Source organism: Ciconia boyciana, chromosome 4, assembly GCF_034638445.1.
Source record: "Ciconia boyciana chromosome 4, ASM3463844v1, whole genome shotgun sequence".
NCBI lineage: Eukaryota > Metazoa > Chordata > Aves > Ciconiiformes > Ciconiidae > Ciconia > Ciconia boyciana.
The window spans coordinates 62,720,415-62,739,096 of record NC_132937.1 but is presented as its reverse complement, the minus strand read 5'-3'; the positions used below and the strand labels follow the sequence as shown (position 1 = coordinate 62,739,096).

General features: G+C 40.1%; 1 protein-coding gene and 1 long non-coding RNA gene across 4 annotated transcripts in view; one reads left to right on the top strand and one right to left on the bottom strand.

Annotated features, from left to right (window-relative positions):
* The first annotated feature begins 9,742 nt into the window (after positions 1-9,742).
* Positions 9,743-18,682, top strand: part of FANCC (FA complementation group C) — a 92,738-nt gene continuing 83,798 nt past the window's right edge. The window contains exon 1 of one of the 3 annotated variants that reach the window (XM_072859430.1): positions 9,743-9,760. The gene's annotated coding sequence lies outside the window, so the exon portion shown is untranslated. Of the gene's footprint in view, positions 9,761-13,132; positions 13,203-18,682 lie in introns of those variants that run through there. The other 2 variants (XM_072859429.1, XM_072859431.1) reach the window with 2 other exon arrangements.
* Positions 11,624-12,997, bottom strand: LOC140650728 (uncharacterized). The gene is made up of 3 exons (XR_012042149.1): positions 12,817-12,997; positions 12,510-12,603; positions 11,624-11,704 (listed from the first exon to the last, which is right to left on the bottom strand). It is a non-coding gene; the product is annotated as an uncharacterized lncRNA (long non-coding RNA).

Genomic DNA, 18,682 nt, shown 5'->3' with positions numbered 1-18,682 from the left:
GGTTTTTTTTTCAACTATTTGTCTGCAGGAAGATAAGCTGCAGTTTAAATCCTAGAGGCATTTAAATCTTTTCCCAGTATACCTTCTGAACGTCTGATGTGGATTTCAGGATTGAAGCTATCCATTTGGTGAGAAATTTTTGTTCAGAGCAATGTGCAACATGTTGGACAATCAGATACTGCTAAACTCGGGTATATATCTGGGGTGCTAAATTGTGTTTTGGAATGGTGTTTTTATTATTAATTGTCTGGTTGAGAGACTTAAACCATTTGGTGCTTGGACAAACTGGAATCCTTTAAGTAAATAGTTTAGTCTTGGCATCCTTTCACTCTAACTGCTGCAACTTATCCAGTTAATGTTGGAGGGGTGGATGTTTCATCTCGAAAGCACATTTAGAAGGACAAAATTTGGTTTTATACACACTGTCTCTTACACTAAAAGCACAGATTTTCAAACAGTGTATAAAAGTCCATAATTCATGCCCAGCCACAGGCAGCATTTGCAACTATTTCAGCCTAAACTGGGAAAGCACCTTTTTTTGTTGGAGAAACCTGCATTTCTTAGAGTGCCTTGAATTCAGGTTGGGAGTCTGACTTCATGGATTGCATTCGGCTGTTGCTATCACAAGTTGGTGGCCGAGACGGAAAATTTACATTTGAACAGATAGTACAGTCATGGGATATAACCATACTCCTACATGCATAATAAAGTATTACAATAAAAAATACTTAAGCTTCAATCCTGCAAATGTTTACTAAGTGCTTAACTCTCAGAGGACTCTTAAGTCTGTAAAATTAAGCAGATGTGTAACTGTTTGCAGGATTTGTGCCTTAGGACTTGCTCTGTATCCTACCAAGCTCAATGGAGGTCAGGTTTGGGATATTCAGAAGCCTTAAGGTAACACATATGCACGTTGTTGAGGTGTTGAAACATTTCTGAAAGGAAAATAGAAGAAACCCATATGCCAGTGGAAATAATCTTAAAATAGGATGGAACAGCTATTGGGGTGTGTAGGTGTGTATATGTGTATGGAAAGCAAGCAAACAGCTACAAGAGTATTTCAGCAGAACTGATACAAGATTTTGTAATGCAACAGGACATTGACAGGACTGCTGGAATAATCTTTTGCTCTACAGCTCTGAGTACCTTAAGAAAATAATTACTTTTGCTGCTGAAACATAGTTTGCCCAGCAGGATGACTGGCTTTAGAAACTTCCCCATTTACTGACACTGATTCTAACTTCATCTTCTTAAAAGTGGTGAAGTCAAATCCCAAAGCCCTGCCACCTCCCCCTAAAGGTAATCACCCAGGGAATTAAATTCTGGTGAAATACAAATCTGTAATTTGGCAAGAGCAGGACTGGTTTTATGCACCAATCCAGCTCAGACGCTTCAGGTAAGTCATCTAACTTTTAGCCTGAAAATCAGTAGTGAGATAAAAGACTCAGATATTATAGAACTGGCAGAGTGAGAGGCTTCAGCTTTATCCGTACCTGGACTTATTTGTGTTATCACAGTACAAGCACATAAAACAGTAAAAAATAATGTTTTCTACTAAACTTCCAGAATTTCCTTTTTTCCCCCAGCAGCAATAGCAATATTTCAATGACAATGTTTTTACTGTGTTTTGGTTTTGTTTTTTGTAATCAGAATATTACAAAAATATAAAGCCATGTGTGGATGGCTGTTCTGAAAGATAACTGACCTATTAGACACATACATTTCAAGATTTATTCAGTAGTTTGTAGAGCTTAAATCAATTCCTGTTTTATTCCAAACTGTGCCCATCCCCACTTATGAGCAGGAATACTTCCACTGAATGCTCCTCTTCTGTTCCAGCAAATCGATTCCAAATGTATTTTCTTGAACTCTTCATTTGCTACTCCACTGTCTCCCCAGAAGATGTTTTAAGTTGAATTATTTATTATTTATAGGCTCTTGTTAAAGCCTATAAAATCCTGCCTGTGTTAAATTTTCATTTTGGCCTGTTGGCCAGCTGGTATTCTGAATGTGCAAACATACTAGATAATGAGGAGAAGAAGATGGAATACTTACTTCTTGGTGAATGTATGCACATTTCAGGGGTTTTGTTTCTTTGTTGGGTAGGCAAAAAATACCCCATGTCTGCCAGCAGATCTGAAATAATAATCAGATAAACTGATCTGAAAGTTGTCACAGTGCTCTGCTTCAATTTTTCATAATAAGTATAATTAAAACTGTATGACTAGAATGCTGAGAGGTGACTCAAGTAATTGGCTGGTTAATGTTAAGAAGGTGTAAATTCTCCAGAAAAGCCCTGTGCATACCAACTGAAAATGCAACCCATGAAATAAATCCATCTGCCTACATTTGTTTTAACAGTAATACTGACCTTAGAGCAAGGTATTTCCAAAGGATTTTTAATGACCAGCTGGAGTTAATAGCCTCTGGCTGTACCTCAGGCTTTAAACTCTGCCTAGCCAGCCATTAATTCCTAGGAAATGCTCTGTTCCTTGATTGTTACTGCTTAACAGCATGACAACCTAGACTGTAAATAGCTGTTAGCAGAGAAAATATTATTATTGTTAAATGCACATACTACCTTCCTTCAGAAAAGACTCCAAAATATTTACAAGCTGAGGGTTCTGCAAAAAAGTAAGCAAAGATGATTTTTGTTGCTGGGAAAATAGCCTATTTCATAACAGACAGGGCTAAGAAGATGCATATTCTCAGTATGCCTCTGAGAAATTAGACACCCTTAGGGTTGTCTCATTGCCCACTGCTGGTGTTTCTGGCTATAGGCTAGAAAAGCATTAGCATTACCCTCTTCTAGCCCTGGCTGTTGGCCAAGACGATCTGAATTTTATGGACATCTACCAGTCTTCTGGGGAAACATGTCAAAAGTCTGCAAATGTCTGCCACCAGAGTTCCACCATGCAAAAAACCCCCTATGCTTATATAAGTAGTTTGTGGTTAAGTCTTATTGTATAGGTACAACATCTAAGGCAGCATAGCCTTATCTGAGATGGCTGCATGCTGCAGGGGACTTAGGAGGAGAACATCTGATTACTGAAAGGGATAAGCCAGACAAAAGAAGTCTTGATTTCTGCCACATCTTCAAGAACATCCACAGAGACATTAGTAACCAGAAGGATGAAGAGACAGACCCAGTGACTAATAAACCAGAGGAATCAGGCGGCTGAAAGCCAGATTTTCTGGCTTACTCTGTGCCACCGATGTACTCAAAGGGGGCACATTCAGGCCACCATTTCCCATTCAACCACAAGCATTAGTGACGTGCTGAGGAAGTTAGCCCTGATGCTGAGAAACTGTGTAAGTTTGTGTTTAACACCATGCACATCAGTTGCACTGATGCTTACCACAAGACTCTGCCTTACCTTAAGCACAGGACCAAGGGCTTTTGCCAGGCTATCAGCAAAGGCTGTACAGAAGGTTTTGCTAGGCATGCAGATGCGCTATACATAAACACAGAGCTTCTGGAGCCTGAAATGAATTTGTAAGAAGCCACTGTTAAATCTGCCTGTTCTAAAATTGTGAATGAGAGGAGACTGATATTACTGCTTTGTAACAGTGCTAAATATAATATGATAAATTACTTTTGACACATGTTGGTTAAGGAATTTTATCATTTAGATACACATGAAAACTGGCGATGAGCATAAAGCTACTAGAGATCTCACAACCTCAAACAGTTGACAGAAAATATAGCATTTTTCTGATAGAGAATATTTCACAGCAGTGATCTTTTTAACTGGCCTACTGTGAATTTTCTAGATCTAACATGGTTAGAAGTTCTCTGAACAAGTACTAATAGATTTTACTGTAATTTTAAATAGACTGAAGCTAGCAAAATGACATTTTAAAACCTTTTGTTCAGTCGTTGCAGACTTTCTTAAAAGAACAGACCTCTTGTGTTTTGTCCCTGCTGTTTCTTAATTAGGCTTTCTTTATTCCATGACAAATGGGTATCACACCATTATCCAGTTAGAGACGAGTCTTCACATGTCTTTCCCATTAATGCACTGGCACAACTTGGAGCGGCATTTAATCGTGTTCCATTTTTGATTCCTCTCAGAGCTACAGAGCAGCCATCCCTGAACAGAGTGCCTGGCAAAGTGTGAATCATCAAGATGTCAGCAGCAGCACAAGGGTAGCTCTGACAACAGAGGCACAAGGTCTTGCTGGTGGAGTTTTTGCTCCACCCTTGTTACAGCCTGAGAAAAATTCCAGACAGGGGTCAAGCTCCCAGTCTCCTCGTCCTTTTGGCCATCTGTTCCCATCAACAGCTTGGCTCTCACCCCGTGGCATGGAGAAGGGTTTTTGGGAGGTGACAATTAATGCTCCAGCCCCTACATATGTTTTGAATATTGAGGAATTTGGAACCACTGAAGATAGATAATGTCTCCCTGACTAATTTAGTTACTTGTTTGCAGCATTTCATATGCTGTAATGTACAGCTACGTATTATCACATTTAGAACATTTCACTGCTGTATCCCATATGTTTCCAGTAAATACACTCACTGGGAAACCACTGAGAAGCCTTTTAGCATTCTAGATACTTTCCCAGGGACACTTCAATTTTCCTACTCAGTTACTAAAGCTACTGATGCTTTATTTTTGTTTACTTTTAATTATAGCCTTATAGTATTTAGTTAGTGCATGGAAAAGGCAAAGGTTAATGCACAGCCCCATCAGGCTGGTGGTGGCCCGGATCATGGCCACCGACCCTGATGAGGGCACCAACACCCAAATCATGTACCAGATCGTGGAGGGCAACATCCCCGAGGTCTTCCAGCTGGATATCTTCTCCGGCGAGCTCACTGCCTTGGCCGACCTGGACTACGAGTCCCTAGAAATCACAAAGCCAGTTAATGAAGACTCTGAGGAACCAGGCTTCTCGACTCCTATTATTTGAATGTCTTTTTTCCTCTACAATAATTATTAGACTAACTTTTTGCATCGTGTTCCTTAGTCCTCATTCCTAGAGCATTTTACAATGCCAGTATCATTTTGCTGATTTACCAGACAGGGAAAAATTGCCACTTGGAGGAAGGAAATAAAATGCTTTCAGCCACCCAGAAGACTTGTGGTTCATCCAGTGCACTCTCCACAAAATTCATTGCCCACTAGATGCATTTTGAATACCATTTTACTGCCTATGACATGCTTGTACACAAGGCTCTGTGAGACAGAGTAACATTTCTAGATAGGATAGAAATGGATGCTCAGGTCATTAGCTTTTTGGTGAGGTCAGGCTGGACACATTTTACATTCAGGCATAGGCAGAGCTCATGGGGGAACACGGTACAATCTCTGTGCTCTTACAGTCAAATATCACCTGTTTCTTGAGTTTTTCCAAACGTCATTGGCCATTTGGTCAATTTGTACAATCCGATCATCTGAAGTAAGACCCTAGTTACTGAGAAATTTTTAGGACTCTTGATATTTGGGGAATTGAGAATATCTAGTATTTCTAAATGTTTAAATTTTAAGATTGGAAATACTAATTATTCTTCTGTTCTCATTTGTATGAACTGTAGTTTAGGAGCAAAGAAATTACCATAGTGGATCAGGCCACTGGTATAGCAAGCTGGGTTATCTGTCTGCAGCAGTAGTCCATAGATAGTTAAATCTGAGCTGTTATTAACGGATACAGAATTGCTTACACTACCTTTATGGCTCACTGCAGATTCTGCTGTTTTATGCCAGCTCAGGTATCAGTAACTGAAAGGCTCCCTCGTACAGTCCTGCCCTCACAGATGGGCAGACTGACACAAGAGAACTGAGGAGCACCTAAAGAGCTTAATACATCAGACACATCAGAGCTTAATATAGGGCTGTGACATTGTGGGTACAAGAGAAACAGAGGGCAGAAAACTATTTCCAAAATTAATAAAATCTTGTACAGAGCAACAAACTCTATTTCTTAAACTTGTGATTCTTGCATGAACAGCCTGACAAGATTTTTGGCTCTTACTCTATGTTTCTTAATACATTTAGATTTATCTTATATGTGATCTTAATTAATAACTTGGCATTATGATGCTCAGATTTGGGTTAATTCAACACAATTTCTGTTTAATTTATTTATTTGTAATTTGCAGATACATATTCTCAACTTTATCTCCATAATACAATATTTGTCTTTGATATTTTATTATATATCATGTGTTTGCATATACATCTTTCATTTATAGAGATATCTGAAACAATGCCTTTAAACCAGGCTTTACATGGTCTGTACAAAGCTGCGTAAAGCACTTTTGAACTGTATGCATTATATGCATGTAAATGATTATCAGTTGTGAATCAGATTCACCATATTAAATTATAGACCATTTAAAGGTGATCCAATGTAAATATTCCGTTAATGCAGCAAGGAAATTAAGGAAACAAAGGAACACTGTTTTAATGAGAGAATGATGGAAAACGAATTGGTATTTTGTCTGGGATGTCATGAGGAAGGGACTAAATCTGAAGATAGACAAGGTTAAAGAAAGGTTAATACCAATAAAGGAAGAAGGATTGCTAAAACAACTGAGAGGAGATTTATGAAAGAGTGCATTCCACAGATTTGCAACTATGAGTATTGCAGGCAAAGGAGTGTGGATGACAAACTGTTTAAAGAAGCAGTGAAGGCACTGGAATATTGGAGTTATATTTCCTTTGGGAGGTCAAAGAAGCACCATATTGTAGTGTCCAATAAACTAAACAAAGGAATGAGAAATATGAGGTTTCCGGTTAACGTATAGACAATGTGGGTGCAAAGTTGGCAATCCACGAATTGCAGTTCTTGTTTTCTGCCACAGAGCTGTATTGTTTCAGCCTTGTTTTGACTAACACTGGAATGACAATGATTCTACAGGCTTGCTATATACTATTTTGGTAGCTACTTTAATACTCAGTAAGTGGAGATCTTTTCCATTTTGAAGGGAACCCCTACTTAGGGACTTTTTTTGTGAGGCAGGGGTCTGCAACACTGAAAAAAATACATAATTCGCAAAGGCCTGAAAGCTACAATAGCAGACTGGCCTATCTTACTGTGAACAAAGGATCATATACAATGTTTAGGAAATGTTGAAAAATGCAGACCATGGAGACGATTTCTCAAACTGATTAGCTAAAGATGCCTGCATGAGATTGGGTTAAAACCAAAGAAAGGTATCTTCTCACTGTCACTCCATCCAGTCTTCTTTTCCTGTGTTCTATGGCCTTTTAATATTTTATAATTACTTTTTTTTTTTTAAATATGCACCATAGAAGTCAGCATTAGGAATACTATGGTTAATAGGTGGAAATTCGTGCATTGAGGAAATACTGGTCATTTCTTAGTTCTTCATCTGATGTATAGTATTTATGGTTACACTTTGGATTTGTTTGGTTTTGATGGAGACATACTATGTCAATTTGGCAACTGTGCTTCCATTTTTAATAAAAGCATTTCATCCAGATGACAAAAGGCAGTTATAAGAGAAATTTATCCACTTACATGCTTACATTTTCTCCTTGTATCCTCCCACTCGTCTTCTCCACGGACAGTGACTCTGCTTTACTGCATTTTTAGTACAGTGGGATGTTATAAGGCAACATTCTGGTTTTACTTCAGTTTATGACTTGTATCATGCCATGAAAAGTTGAGGCATACCTTTTGTGTGTGTGAATTTTGCTTTTTGTTTTATTTCGAAATTTCTGTATTTAATGGAATAAGAACTTATAAACTGTTTTACTTGCAACATTTTACAGTGTTGTGGGCTTGTTTGAAATCTCAGTTTCAAGTAGTGATCAGCTTTCTCATACTTTGAAACTATGAAGAAAAAGGAATTTATTGAGATTTAATTTCTTAATTTGAAAATCTCACTTGTAATAATCAAGCTTTCAAAGGAAAAATACCAAAGACTTTCAGTGTGTGAAGTCTTTGAGTTCACTGATGTACTTTAAATTATGATGATAACTTCATTTTCTAAGATTTAATGCTTCATAACTTGACACGAGTTTGAGTAATGATGTAAATCATGAAAGAATATAAAGTTTTCTAGCTGCATTCTGATTCTCAACAGGCAGTTTCCCACACCTCCAAACCTCTATAAATTGGTTCAAACATGATCTTTATCACATTTTGTTGATTTGTTATTTTGGCTCCTGCTTGCTGCCAGTAAAATCAGCGTTTCCCTTGTTATTATCTTAAATCTTGCTAAAACTTTTCAGCTTCTAGAATGTGTAAATACTTCTTCTAGTTAAGGAGAGTATTTTATACGAAGCAAGAAGGAATATAGTCACACACATGAAACTGCAATTCACGCTAAAGTATTTCATATTGTTAACAGCTGTCAGTAAGAGAACAGGTCAAGGCGAAGTCATTAAATTTCCATTCCATAGCAAGTATTTTATGCTTCTTCTGTATATGCCATAGAAACTTTTCAGAGTATCAACAGGGAATACCATAGAAATGAGTAATCTCTCTGCTCCTATGCACTGTGCTTAGTTCCTGCAGACCAAGCTTCAGAAATGCTCTCTAGTATTCATCAAGTGTTCAACCATCACACAACAGCAGCAGGGCACCATGGAAGATTTTTTGTACCTTTGCTGTCTCGGTGTTTTGGGAATGATTGACTTCACTCATGTTTTTTTCTACAGCACCTGCTGAGATTGCAGATAGGTACAGGGAAAGGAATTATTTTCAGGATTATTTTCCACAAGGAAGTTCATAAATTATAGGTAGAGACATAATCAATCACCAAGCTAAGTATTTCAGCTTCTCTAATAATGCACATATGGGAAAGATACGCAACAAGACAAATTATGAAAATCTTGACTGTGTCAAGATTAGCGAACTGAATGATATATGGTATAATTTCCAAATTTTATCCTTGTGAACATATGTTTTATAGAAGACTGAGAGATACCAAGGGCACAGCTTTAATAGATACTAGGAGAACTCCTAAGGTCTGGTTTAAGGAGCATTAAATACTATTGGCCTATTCAGGGCCAATTTTTTAGAACCTCGCAGAGGCTCCCCAGCTAAACACTTGATAGTGTTTGCATTAAGAAGAAACAAAACATCTATCACTTGGGACACAGAACACAGCAAATGTTCCCGCCCTTTGTAGGAGCAAGTAAACGTCCCCAGGATGTCAAATCAAAAGGAACAACAAGCAAATCAGCAATCAAAAGGAGAGGAAAAATTATTCCAGTGTCAACATAAAGACTGTGTGACACGCACTGCTCACAAAGACCACCAACCAGATTTGCAGAGCCTGGTGCCTCCAAGAAGCAACTCCACTTCTCCTTACCAAAGATGGTTGTTTCTTTCATAGAACAGCATAGAAAGCATAAGCAATGCTGACCCATGAAATTATACTGGGAAGTGAATGGGAGATATGGGAGAGAACGAACATCTGGAACTCAAGGATGCTAGTATGCCTATTACGCTAACAGTCACCCAAAATACAGTATTTTAGTGGGGAAATTTTCAAAGATATAATCACCAGCTAGAAACGACACATCTGCCTATTCAGAAATCCCCCAATGTGGCTAGCAAACTGCAGTAAACTGAAATGTGTTGGTGACTTGTTACTCACTATGGTCTTCTCTGGAAGGACAGGAAACCTCTTGAATACTACTGATGCTTTGCTTGCCACTCTAATACTTGGGCAGTTCCAATTCCGTGCATAAAGGACAACAATATGTACGCAGCGGCTACGTTAGCTCCTTGTTGTCTTGTAGCAACCGTTTTGAACTAGCCACAGACCTATGTGAAGGTATGTATCACGTTCACTTCAGCTAAGGGGTCTGAGGGCATTTTGCTTGGTACTGTGCATTTGTTTGTTTAAGCAGAAGGTCTTGTGTTGCTTAAAGCAGTATGCGCTCTTTAGCTTATCACTATAATGTGCATAAAATATATTACATATGTGGTGGTCATGTGCACTGATAAATTATATTTACCATGCATCTTTATGTGCCTCACCTGCAGTTTGTCCCATCAATCTATCTCCCCCAGTATTTATTCTAACATTCCAAACCTCTGAGCAGCTTCAAACAGCTGGGACTTTTTTTTTCTCCCCCCCGCCCCCCCCCCCCCCCCCAACCTGTCAAAGATATATTTCCTTCTTTTCCCCCCAACAGGGGATTTTTTCCTACCAAATTAATACTGGCCAAAAGACAAAATGGTGACATTTTGCCCTGAACCAAAGTGTAGGATCTGTTATATCTCACCAAAGTGCAAAGCTTAACAAGGGGCTTTTGGAACATACCTTGGGGACGAGGAGATTGCTAGGGTTCTCAGGGAGCAGCCAGCAATTCTCTGGTATTTGGAAGATCCTTTCCTAAATATTCAGGTTTTGAAGTCATGGCATTCTTATCTATAGCAGTACTATTTCTGGTGGCTTTTAACAGATTCAAATATTTTTTGAAGTTTCAAAGATTTACTATTAGTAATTCTCTGTTTGAGACTAGGCAGCTGGATTAGCTCTAAGTGTAGTAGTACCTGCTATTAAAGATCAAGGCTACAAAAATAGTCCCAATAACATTTTTTTAACACTCAAATGTTTTGCATTTATTAAATGTAGGAGAGTGGCAAACTGCATACAGAATGTCTGAAGTAACATTTGTAGTGGCATTCACTTGATTTGTACTACCTAATTCATTATTCATATCATTGCCACTTATTTTGTGACTATTTAAAATGAGGGTCATTTGAAGGTAATACTACCAAGTGTTCTTTCTACCCACTGGAGTTTATGCATATTAGTCATTTGCTTTCATCTTTGCCGTTATATTTATTCCTATTTTTATACATCTGTCTACTATACCCTTTCCCATGACTTTCTTAAATGCCTTTTTTTTTTTTTTCAATTCCCAGGTTTATTTTTCACAGCTTCTGGTATATTACAATGATATTTGGCCATATGTTCGGGTGTGCATGAGAACTGGGATATGGCTTCTTGCATAGCAAGAAGGAAATTGGCTCTGCTGATGGTATAAACATCGAGCTGATTAACAAAGGCAGCTTTTTGCTACTCTGTGACTAGGGATAGAAATAGACATTGGACAATAATGGAACACATTCAATAAGAAACATGAAAAATGATGTTATCAAACTTCTTCCACTCAAGCTTCTTCCACCGTACCAGAACAGTTACAGGTTTCAGCAATGAAAAAATTAATACTGCTGACATCTAAGGAAGTGTTAACACAGTTGATGCTGGAAAACAAATATAAATTCTCCTGTGTTTTCATTTGACAAGAAAGAGAAGGAGTAGAATGATTAAAGACTTGAATGAGTTATGAACTGGACTCACAGTGCGAATATGGGCATTACACCCAAAGCTCTGAGTTGTGCTCTGCAGATGTGCTGGATGTGTGGGAAACATCCCCGCCAGTTTGCCTTGGTGGGTTGCCTGATGAGCAATTGCTGTTTCCCAAGAAAGTACTTTGAAACTTCCACAGACAAGCCTTTAATTCATCAGGTGTTGCTGATGTGATAGGATGAAATGAAAAAAAGTAACATAAGCGTTCACGCATGGGGATTTCACTATACAGGATAGGTTTAATTTGCCTTTGTACTGAAGGGAATTTTGTCTCATTTTACAGAAAATTGAAAGCAGTGGTCATCAGAAAAGATGACACGCTGCACAAAATCCGAATAGATGAAAATGAAAGCTGAAAGAGAGTAAGGAGTTTGGACACCAGCTGGATGGGGTAAACTGTAAAGAGAAAAACAGCAACTTCAGCTTTAGCAGCAGTGGTAGTCCTACGTTCATGCACAGTACAAATCTTGAATACAAATCTAATACAAACTAGCCTGTTAATTCAGACTAATGATGTCAGTGGGACTTAATTTAAAACCTATCTGAAAAGGTACATTCCAACCTAGGTTCAAGATAGAGAGCATTTTCCCTTAGTGACTTAGTTCTTTCAAAAAATTTGGTTTGGTTTTCTTTTAGGTAGGCTAGCAATGAGTGCCTCGCTATCCACAGTTTCTTCAAGGAGGAAGTAAGGACAGAGTGGTGTAAGCATACGTATTTGGAAAGAGGAAGATGCTAGGAAAGAAAGAAATTTTATGTGCCCACCAGCTCTTCATTGCAAGTAGTGAATGTGGAGGTAAAACCAGTCAGGAGTGGAAAACTACCAGGGTGAACAGGAGAAGGAGTTGAGCAGATGAGCGAAAGAGGAAGAATGACAGGAAGGTGAATAAAGTGTGAGCGTTTAAGTGGGCTAGGGAGTGATGAGCAAAACTGCACTACGTAGTCAGATTGTGTAGTGTTGGTATTTTCAGCAGGATTTCCTTGAGGACCACTGTAACTCAACAGTGGTTAAGTGATGGAGTACAGGTCTTTGCAGTTTTACTACTGTTGCTTTTTAACAAATTGAGGGCTAGTAAGGTGCACCATGTGTGTATTTCTCATTTTAGCACCAGCACAAATTTCATTTAGAGAAATCAGGTATTTTTTCAAACCCTAAGTTTATTCAAAGCAAAGTTTCTTATGTACTGTATGTCTGTACTCATACCGTTGGTGTTTTTTTCACATGGGTGAAAAGGCCTGTTGATGTTGATTTTCAAAACTGAAGACAAGCAGAAGTTTAACAGGTTTTGTGCTCAGTCCTACCAGAAGGGGAAAAAACAGAAGATTTTATTTATTCAGGGTCAGAGGCCAGGACAGTGGGTCACGGGCAGGTACCTTCACCTGGCCGCCACCACCACCACACGGTCCCTGGCAGACTCACCACAACATTCACCGGGGACATCATGTCCCCGTCATTGTGATTTCCCTGAGGAGTTGTTAAGCTGTACACACAGGATCAAAAGTGGCCTTACCCATCTCGCTGTTTCACCTCGTAAATTTTTGGATACGTAGGTAACACAAGCATCTCGGTTTCCAGCCATCAGGAGCACTTTGAGCCCATCCGCCGTGAAGACCGACGAGGCTTTTGTTCCAGCTCACGCTGGGGTCCCGTGTTTGAAACGGGAAGCCCACGGCGTGTGGGGCGGGGCGCGCTGCGGGCCCGGCCGCCGCCCTGAAGCACAGAGGGCGCCCAGGGCCGCGCGCAGCGCGCGCTTCCGCCACCGCCCAACCGCCAGCTCCGCCCCCCCGCGGCTGGCGGCGGCGACACGGCCACGCCCCCCGCGCAGGCGCACCGCCCGCCGGCGTAGGGGCAGAGCGCGCGAAAATTCCAAACCGGCGGCGCGAGCCGGGCTGCGGGGTAAGCCGCTGGGGAGGGGGCGGGGCCGGGGCCGAGGGGCGGGGGCCGCGCGCACCCAGCCGGTAGGGCGGCGGGGGAGGGGGTGCAGCTCCCCCCACCCCTCCTCTCGGAGCGGGGGGCTCGGGAGCGGCCACCGACGCCGCCGCCGCGGCGGTGGGGACCTTCCCACCGACTGAAAGGGGAGCGGCCTTTCCCGCCCGTCGCGCCCCCAGTGGCCTCGCCTCGGTGGCCGCCGGCGCCCCGGCGAGGGGCAGGGGGCTCGGGCGCGAGGGTCCGCGCATGCGTGGATGCGCCAGCGCGGGTCGGGGGCTGTCGTGAGGGGAGGGCGCGGTAGCGCGGGCCCTCCGCCGGGCTCGCTGCCCTCGCTGCGGGAGCTGGCGGCGAGGAGCCGGCTGGGGTGGGCCCGGCGTCGGCACCGAGGGGTCGAGGCGAGTCACCCCGACCCTCCCCAGAGCTTTCTGCTCTGCTAGAGGAAGGTGGCTGTGGCGCTGAGGCGGTGCTGCGCTCGGTTGCACATCCTGTGAGCTGGGTACCGAGCGTCTCGCCCCAGCACTTTACCCAGCTGCTTCCCGAGCTACTGCTGCCCTCACTTGTGAGGTGGTTCGGTATTTCATGTCGTGCTGCCACTGTGCCTCATTCTTGCCTTAACGCAGGGGGAAAGTAGCTGCGTTACACTTCCCCAAGCAAGGGTTGAGCTCTTTAGTGAGAATGCTGGTTAGGCTGTGGGCTGTCAAAGGTGGGAATGGCCTGTGATAAAGGAAATAACATGGGGCCGCGTGCACGTCGCAGTTAACAGCTCGTACTTGGTCAGTATCGTCTGGTGCTGACAACATTTGAAGAGAGAGAGACTTCCACGTCTGCGCTGTCTGCATTTTGCTACTCCCCTTGGTCCTAGGAACTTTGGAAACTGAGCGGTAAAATGTCCTTTTGTGATACGTGTACGAGATCAGTGCAACTGTAATACATGGATACCTTCCTAAATGGTTTACAGAGAGAAGGAGTAAAAAGTTTACAGCTTTGTTTCTGATTTAGCAGATGTGCCAACTTTTGTACTGTGCAATCTGACACTCGCAGACATCTGCTCTAGTGGAGGAACTCCTCTACAGTGTGCTTTTACAGTATGCTGTCAGATAGTGTAGCTGGCTTTTTATTTAAACTAAAGATTAGGGAAGACCAATGTCTCCTAAGTGTTGGGAGAAGTTGCCATTTTTATTTTTGGGTTTGGTTCATCAATGTAGGTAATTAAACCACTACCTTTCACTCCTCTCAAAAATTTTCCAAATCGCCATTTATGATGTGGAAGAATAACTAAAATAGGGTAATGGTTATTGCTCTGTATCACAGTGAAGAATCCTTTAGGTATAATTTGTGGGACATAACATTCTAGTGATGGGCCTTTGAAAACCAGGAGAATCTTAAGAATTTGGGAATTTTTTCCAGAACGTTATTGTAAGGATCTGAAGCTCCGCCCCCCCCCCCCCCAGTGCAAACTTTATGAATCTTTTTTGTAAAAGGAAAGCTTTCTTGTCTGCGGCCATTAAACGAAGTAACATCCAATTTAGGTTCTGAGTTAGATGGATTGTTTGCTGTGCTACTTGTTTTTATCCTCATCTTCTCTTCTTTGCTCCAGGTTCAAAAATTGTGTCATAAAACTTCATCATCATACGATATTTGAAGCAGAAATTGAGATATTTATCGAAGTACATGGTGAGCTAGGGACAGGTCTATGAAAATCTTCTGTCTGTTGAATTTTGTCATTGCTGGAAAGCCCTCTTGTTTATCGTGTTTTCCTCCCTGTTGCAGTCTCTCTTCCTCTCCATGTGGCTCCTTGTTCACTACTGCCATCTCTTGGGTAGAAGCAGGCCTGCTGAACGTTTATGATGGTGTCCTCTAGGGGGTTAGTTTGTAAAGAGAGTACAAACGCTGCTATACTTGCCCCTCAGTGGAGACTTGTCTTTAGAGAACATGGCGGTGGGAAAGTAGGAGTCGGGAACAGACCCTAAAAGTTATCTTTTCACTTACGAGCATGGATCAAGTTTTGATAATAATTTCTGTGCTTTTTGTTGTAGTTTCCTCGGGAAATGAGATCTGTGTGCTTCCACAGCTTCATGTCTTTGGCTGCTAAGAATTGAACATGTTAGTCAATTTTAACCAAGTTTGAAAGCAGAATAAGGGTTTGAAAACAATTCTATGCCTATATATTTTCTAGAAATTGAGGGAAAGGTCGAAGAGAGACTGTTGTTCCACATTTTGTTTGGCAGTAGTCCTCCATCTAGTCAGCACGTGTATGGGCCAGCTGGATGGTATGCACCTGAAATTAACCATAGCTTACCATGAGTGAAAGTGTCATAAGGGACACCAGTGGGAGTTGGGGTTTTAAGGGTGATGTTATGGAAAGTTAAAGCAACGAAGCATGCCCATTTGAAGGTACTAGACACAGTTGTTCTCCTGTGAATGGAGCAGCCTTGTGCACTCAGTGTACTTTTAAACCATAATTTCTTTTCTTTCTTTTTCCCTAGCCATGTGTTTCAGTATACTGACCTACCGTTGTGAAGGTGTTGTTTCTGACAAAGATGTCTTTCAAAAGATGGTTGAAGGATCTTGTGAAGGGTGAAGGATGGGTGAAACAATTTTTTCCTGAAACAGTAATTCAGAAAATGTTAAGAGTCCTTTGCTATACATGGAATTGTTTTTCGAATTTACAGGAAGATGCATATATTGTATGGGATTAATCCCAGATAAAAATCTTCAGTCTTTGATTTACCAGATTTCTTTTTTTTAATGAATACAACATATTTTGTGTCAACCTGATCTAAAAAATGTACAAAAGTATGCCAGGTTGTGAAGATCTTATTACATGTATAAACAGTAGAACAGCTCTCAAAAATCAAGTCAAATCTTGAATTAAACAGCTTAACTTTCATGAAGAAGGATATTCCTGGTCCGAATTTTCTGGTTAATGTTATCACAAATGACTGTCATTATTATTAATGTCGCTAAAATGAAGACAATGGTAACGCTTATTAAAAATCTGTATTTTCTTTCATGTAGCTTTGAAATTAAAAAATCTTGCATCTTGAAACTTGGTGGCACATCCCGCCAACTTCTGAGACCACTTCAGGACCACATAGTTAGTCTACTTTGTAGGTTATAGGAATGTAGAATATGTTAAATATTTTCTCCTTGGTGAGGACTAATAACTTTGTGGGTATTGCGAAAGTATTTAAAAATTAGTAAGACTTAGTTATGCATTTTAATATAGAAATAATATTGATTTTAGATGGCTATGACATGGTGTGTGATGAGTTGGAGTTGAACACTGTATCCCTAACACAAAAATACTCTTCATTAGTGTTGTGTTGATCATGAACTAATTAAATATAAACATAAATTAATCATATATAAATCATAAAGAGGAATCTATATTAACAATTATAATTTAAATCTTCAGAATTTGGAAAATTCTAGTTACAGCTTCTCTAACATCTTTTCAAGAGTGCTTTTACTCTAACTGTGTGATGGTAAAGGGTGGACTCATGTCAGACTTACACTATTTGCAAGAGGTTTCTGTTATTATTTTTTTAACTGTTAGCGTTGCATATAGTTGCAGGGTTCTGACATAGAACTTCTGCATGGATTTTTAACTTCTAATAGAAATTCTGTAGGTAAGCAGTGCCATGAGTTATATTTTCATAAATTTACTAGGCATTAATTATACAGATATTATTGGACATAATCTAACGACAGATGACTTGCTCAAATGTAATCTGCACAGCATCAGTTATGGTAATCTGGTGAAATAAAGTCCATGAAACTACTGCAGCACAACGAACTTTGTAAATCTTTGAGAGGAATAAATTATTTTTACTTGCAAATGGAGCAAATCTGATGTTATCAGACATGTATTTTTAGTTTGATTAAAAAAAAATACATTATAGTATTAAACTTTAAAATTAGAGCAGTACTAATCAGGCTCCTGTAGAGGTGAAATAGAACAGGCCTTGGAAACTTAAATGACTTCATTAGTGTCATGTGTGAGATGTGTCAGAAGTAAGAATCAGACTCTTAGGCTTCTGACTCCCGGAGCCAAACTGCAAGGCTGCCCTTCTTCCTTACTAGTAGAGTCACTGGACATGTTTATTTTATAAATCTTGATTAACTATGTGACAGTACCGAAATATTCCAAACAGTGACTGTAATAAAGTATCATAATATACAACTAAATTGACATATATGAGTGTCCAAGGAGAAGAGGCCAAGACATACCACTAGCTAATACTATTTTCCTATGTTGTACATTAAAAGTTTTCATCTGTCATCAGCTGACCCAAATTCATAAGGAACTCCCTTCTCATTGAATACCAGAACTATATAGCTTTAATTTCATGCCAAGGGTGGCATTGCTAAATTGTGAGTTTTTCATGAACAGATGTGACAAAAATCTTACTGGCAAGTCAGAGGATCCACTATTAGTACATTAAAAAGTATATATGCATAGAATATACAGTAATAATTGACTGAGAATTCCCCAAATCAATGCCTCAGCACTTCGAATGTCAGTGCCCCGTGTCCACTCTAAATGCCCATGTAGCTAATTGTTGCTGCCGTAAGAGTTTGACTGAGTGAATCGCTGAAAGCCTTTGCTCTAGATGTTTCTGAGGAAACTTATCTCTTCTTGTTTGCAAAGAATGAATAGGCTGATTTAATGCCTGTGAATAGCATGAAACCTTGTCAATGGACTCCAGGGACAACTGTCTGTGGGAGTGTGTTAAAATAATGTACAACAAAAAGGTATAAATGTTGATGTGGATGTCATGAAGTTATTTTTATTCTTCTGAAGAATACATTTTTCTTTTTCTGTCAGGTGTACTTAGTGCCATAAATACATCTTTATTCAGAAGGTTTTATTCTGTGGCTATTTCTGGGTGTGACTAGTCAGGGAGAGAGGGGGAAGAGTATGGTAAGTTGGTGGTTTTTTTGTGCCAAAGAGAAATGCATTCTTTAATTTGCAAACTTGCTTTGATTGTATGGGGACTATGTGAATGCTTTTCATAGAATTTCAGTAGCCTCAACCGATTTAGAATAAATACATATAATTTTTACTTACACTTCTTATGCTATCACTGGAGTTCATACAAAATAAGTATGTATAATAAAAACTGGAAAGAAGGTACTTTCCCATGATTGTTGAGTGATCATTTTCTTTTTGGTGGAATATTTGCCCTTCACCATTGCATGAACCACTGTGTCATGCTTGAGGAGCTTAGGTTGAGTAATAGATTGTCTTTGAGGAAATCCTTGGGAAGCAGTGTTGTCTAATGGGCTAGAACATATAAGATTTGTGTCTTTTATCTCCTTCTCTCATTTGTTTCCTCAGTGACTTTGGACAAGTCATTTTCTATTTGTGCCTCTGTTTCCTTATGCTTCTGTAGAAATGCTTTAACTCTGTAGAGCTGAAGAATTTCAGTGAAAGGTATGTA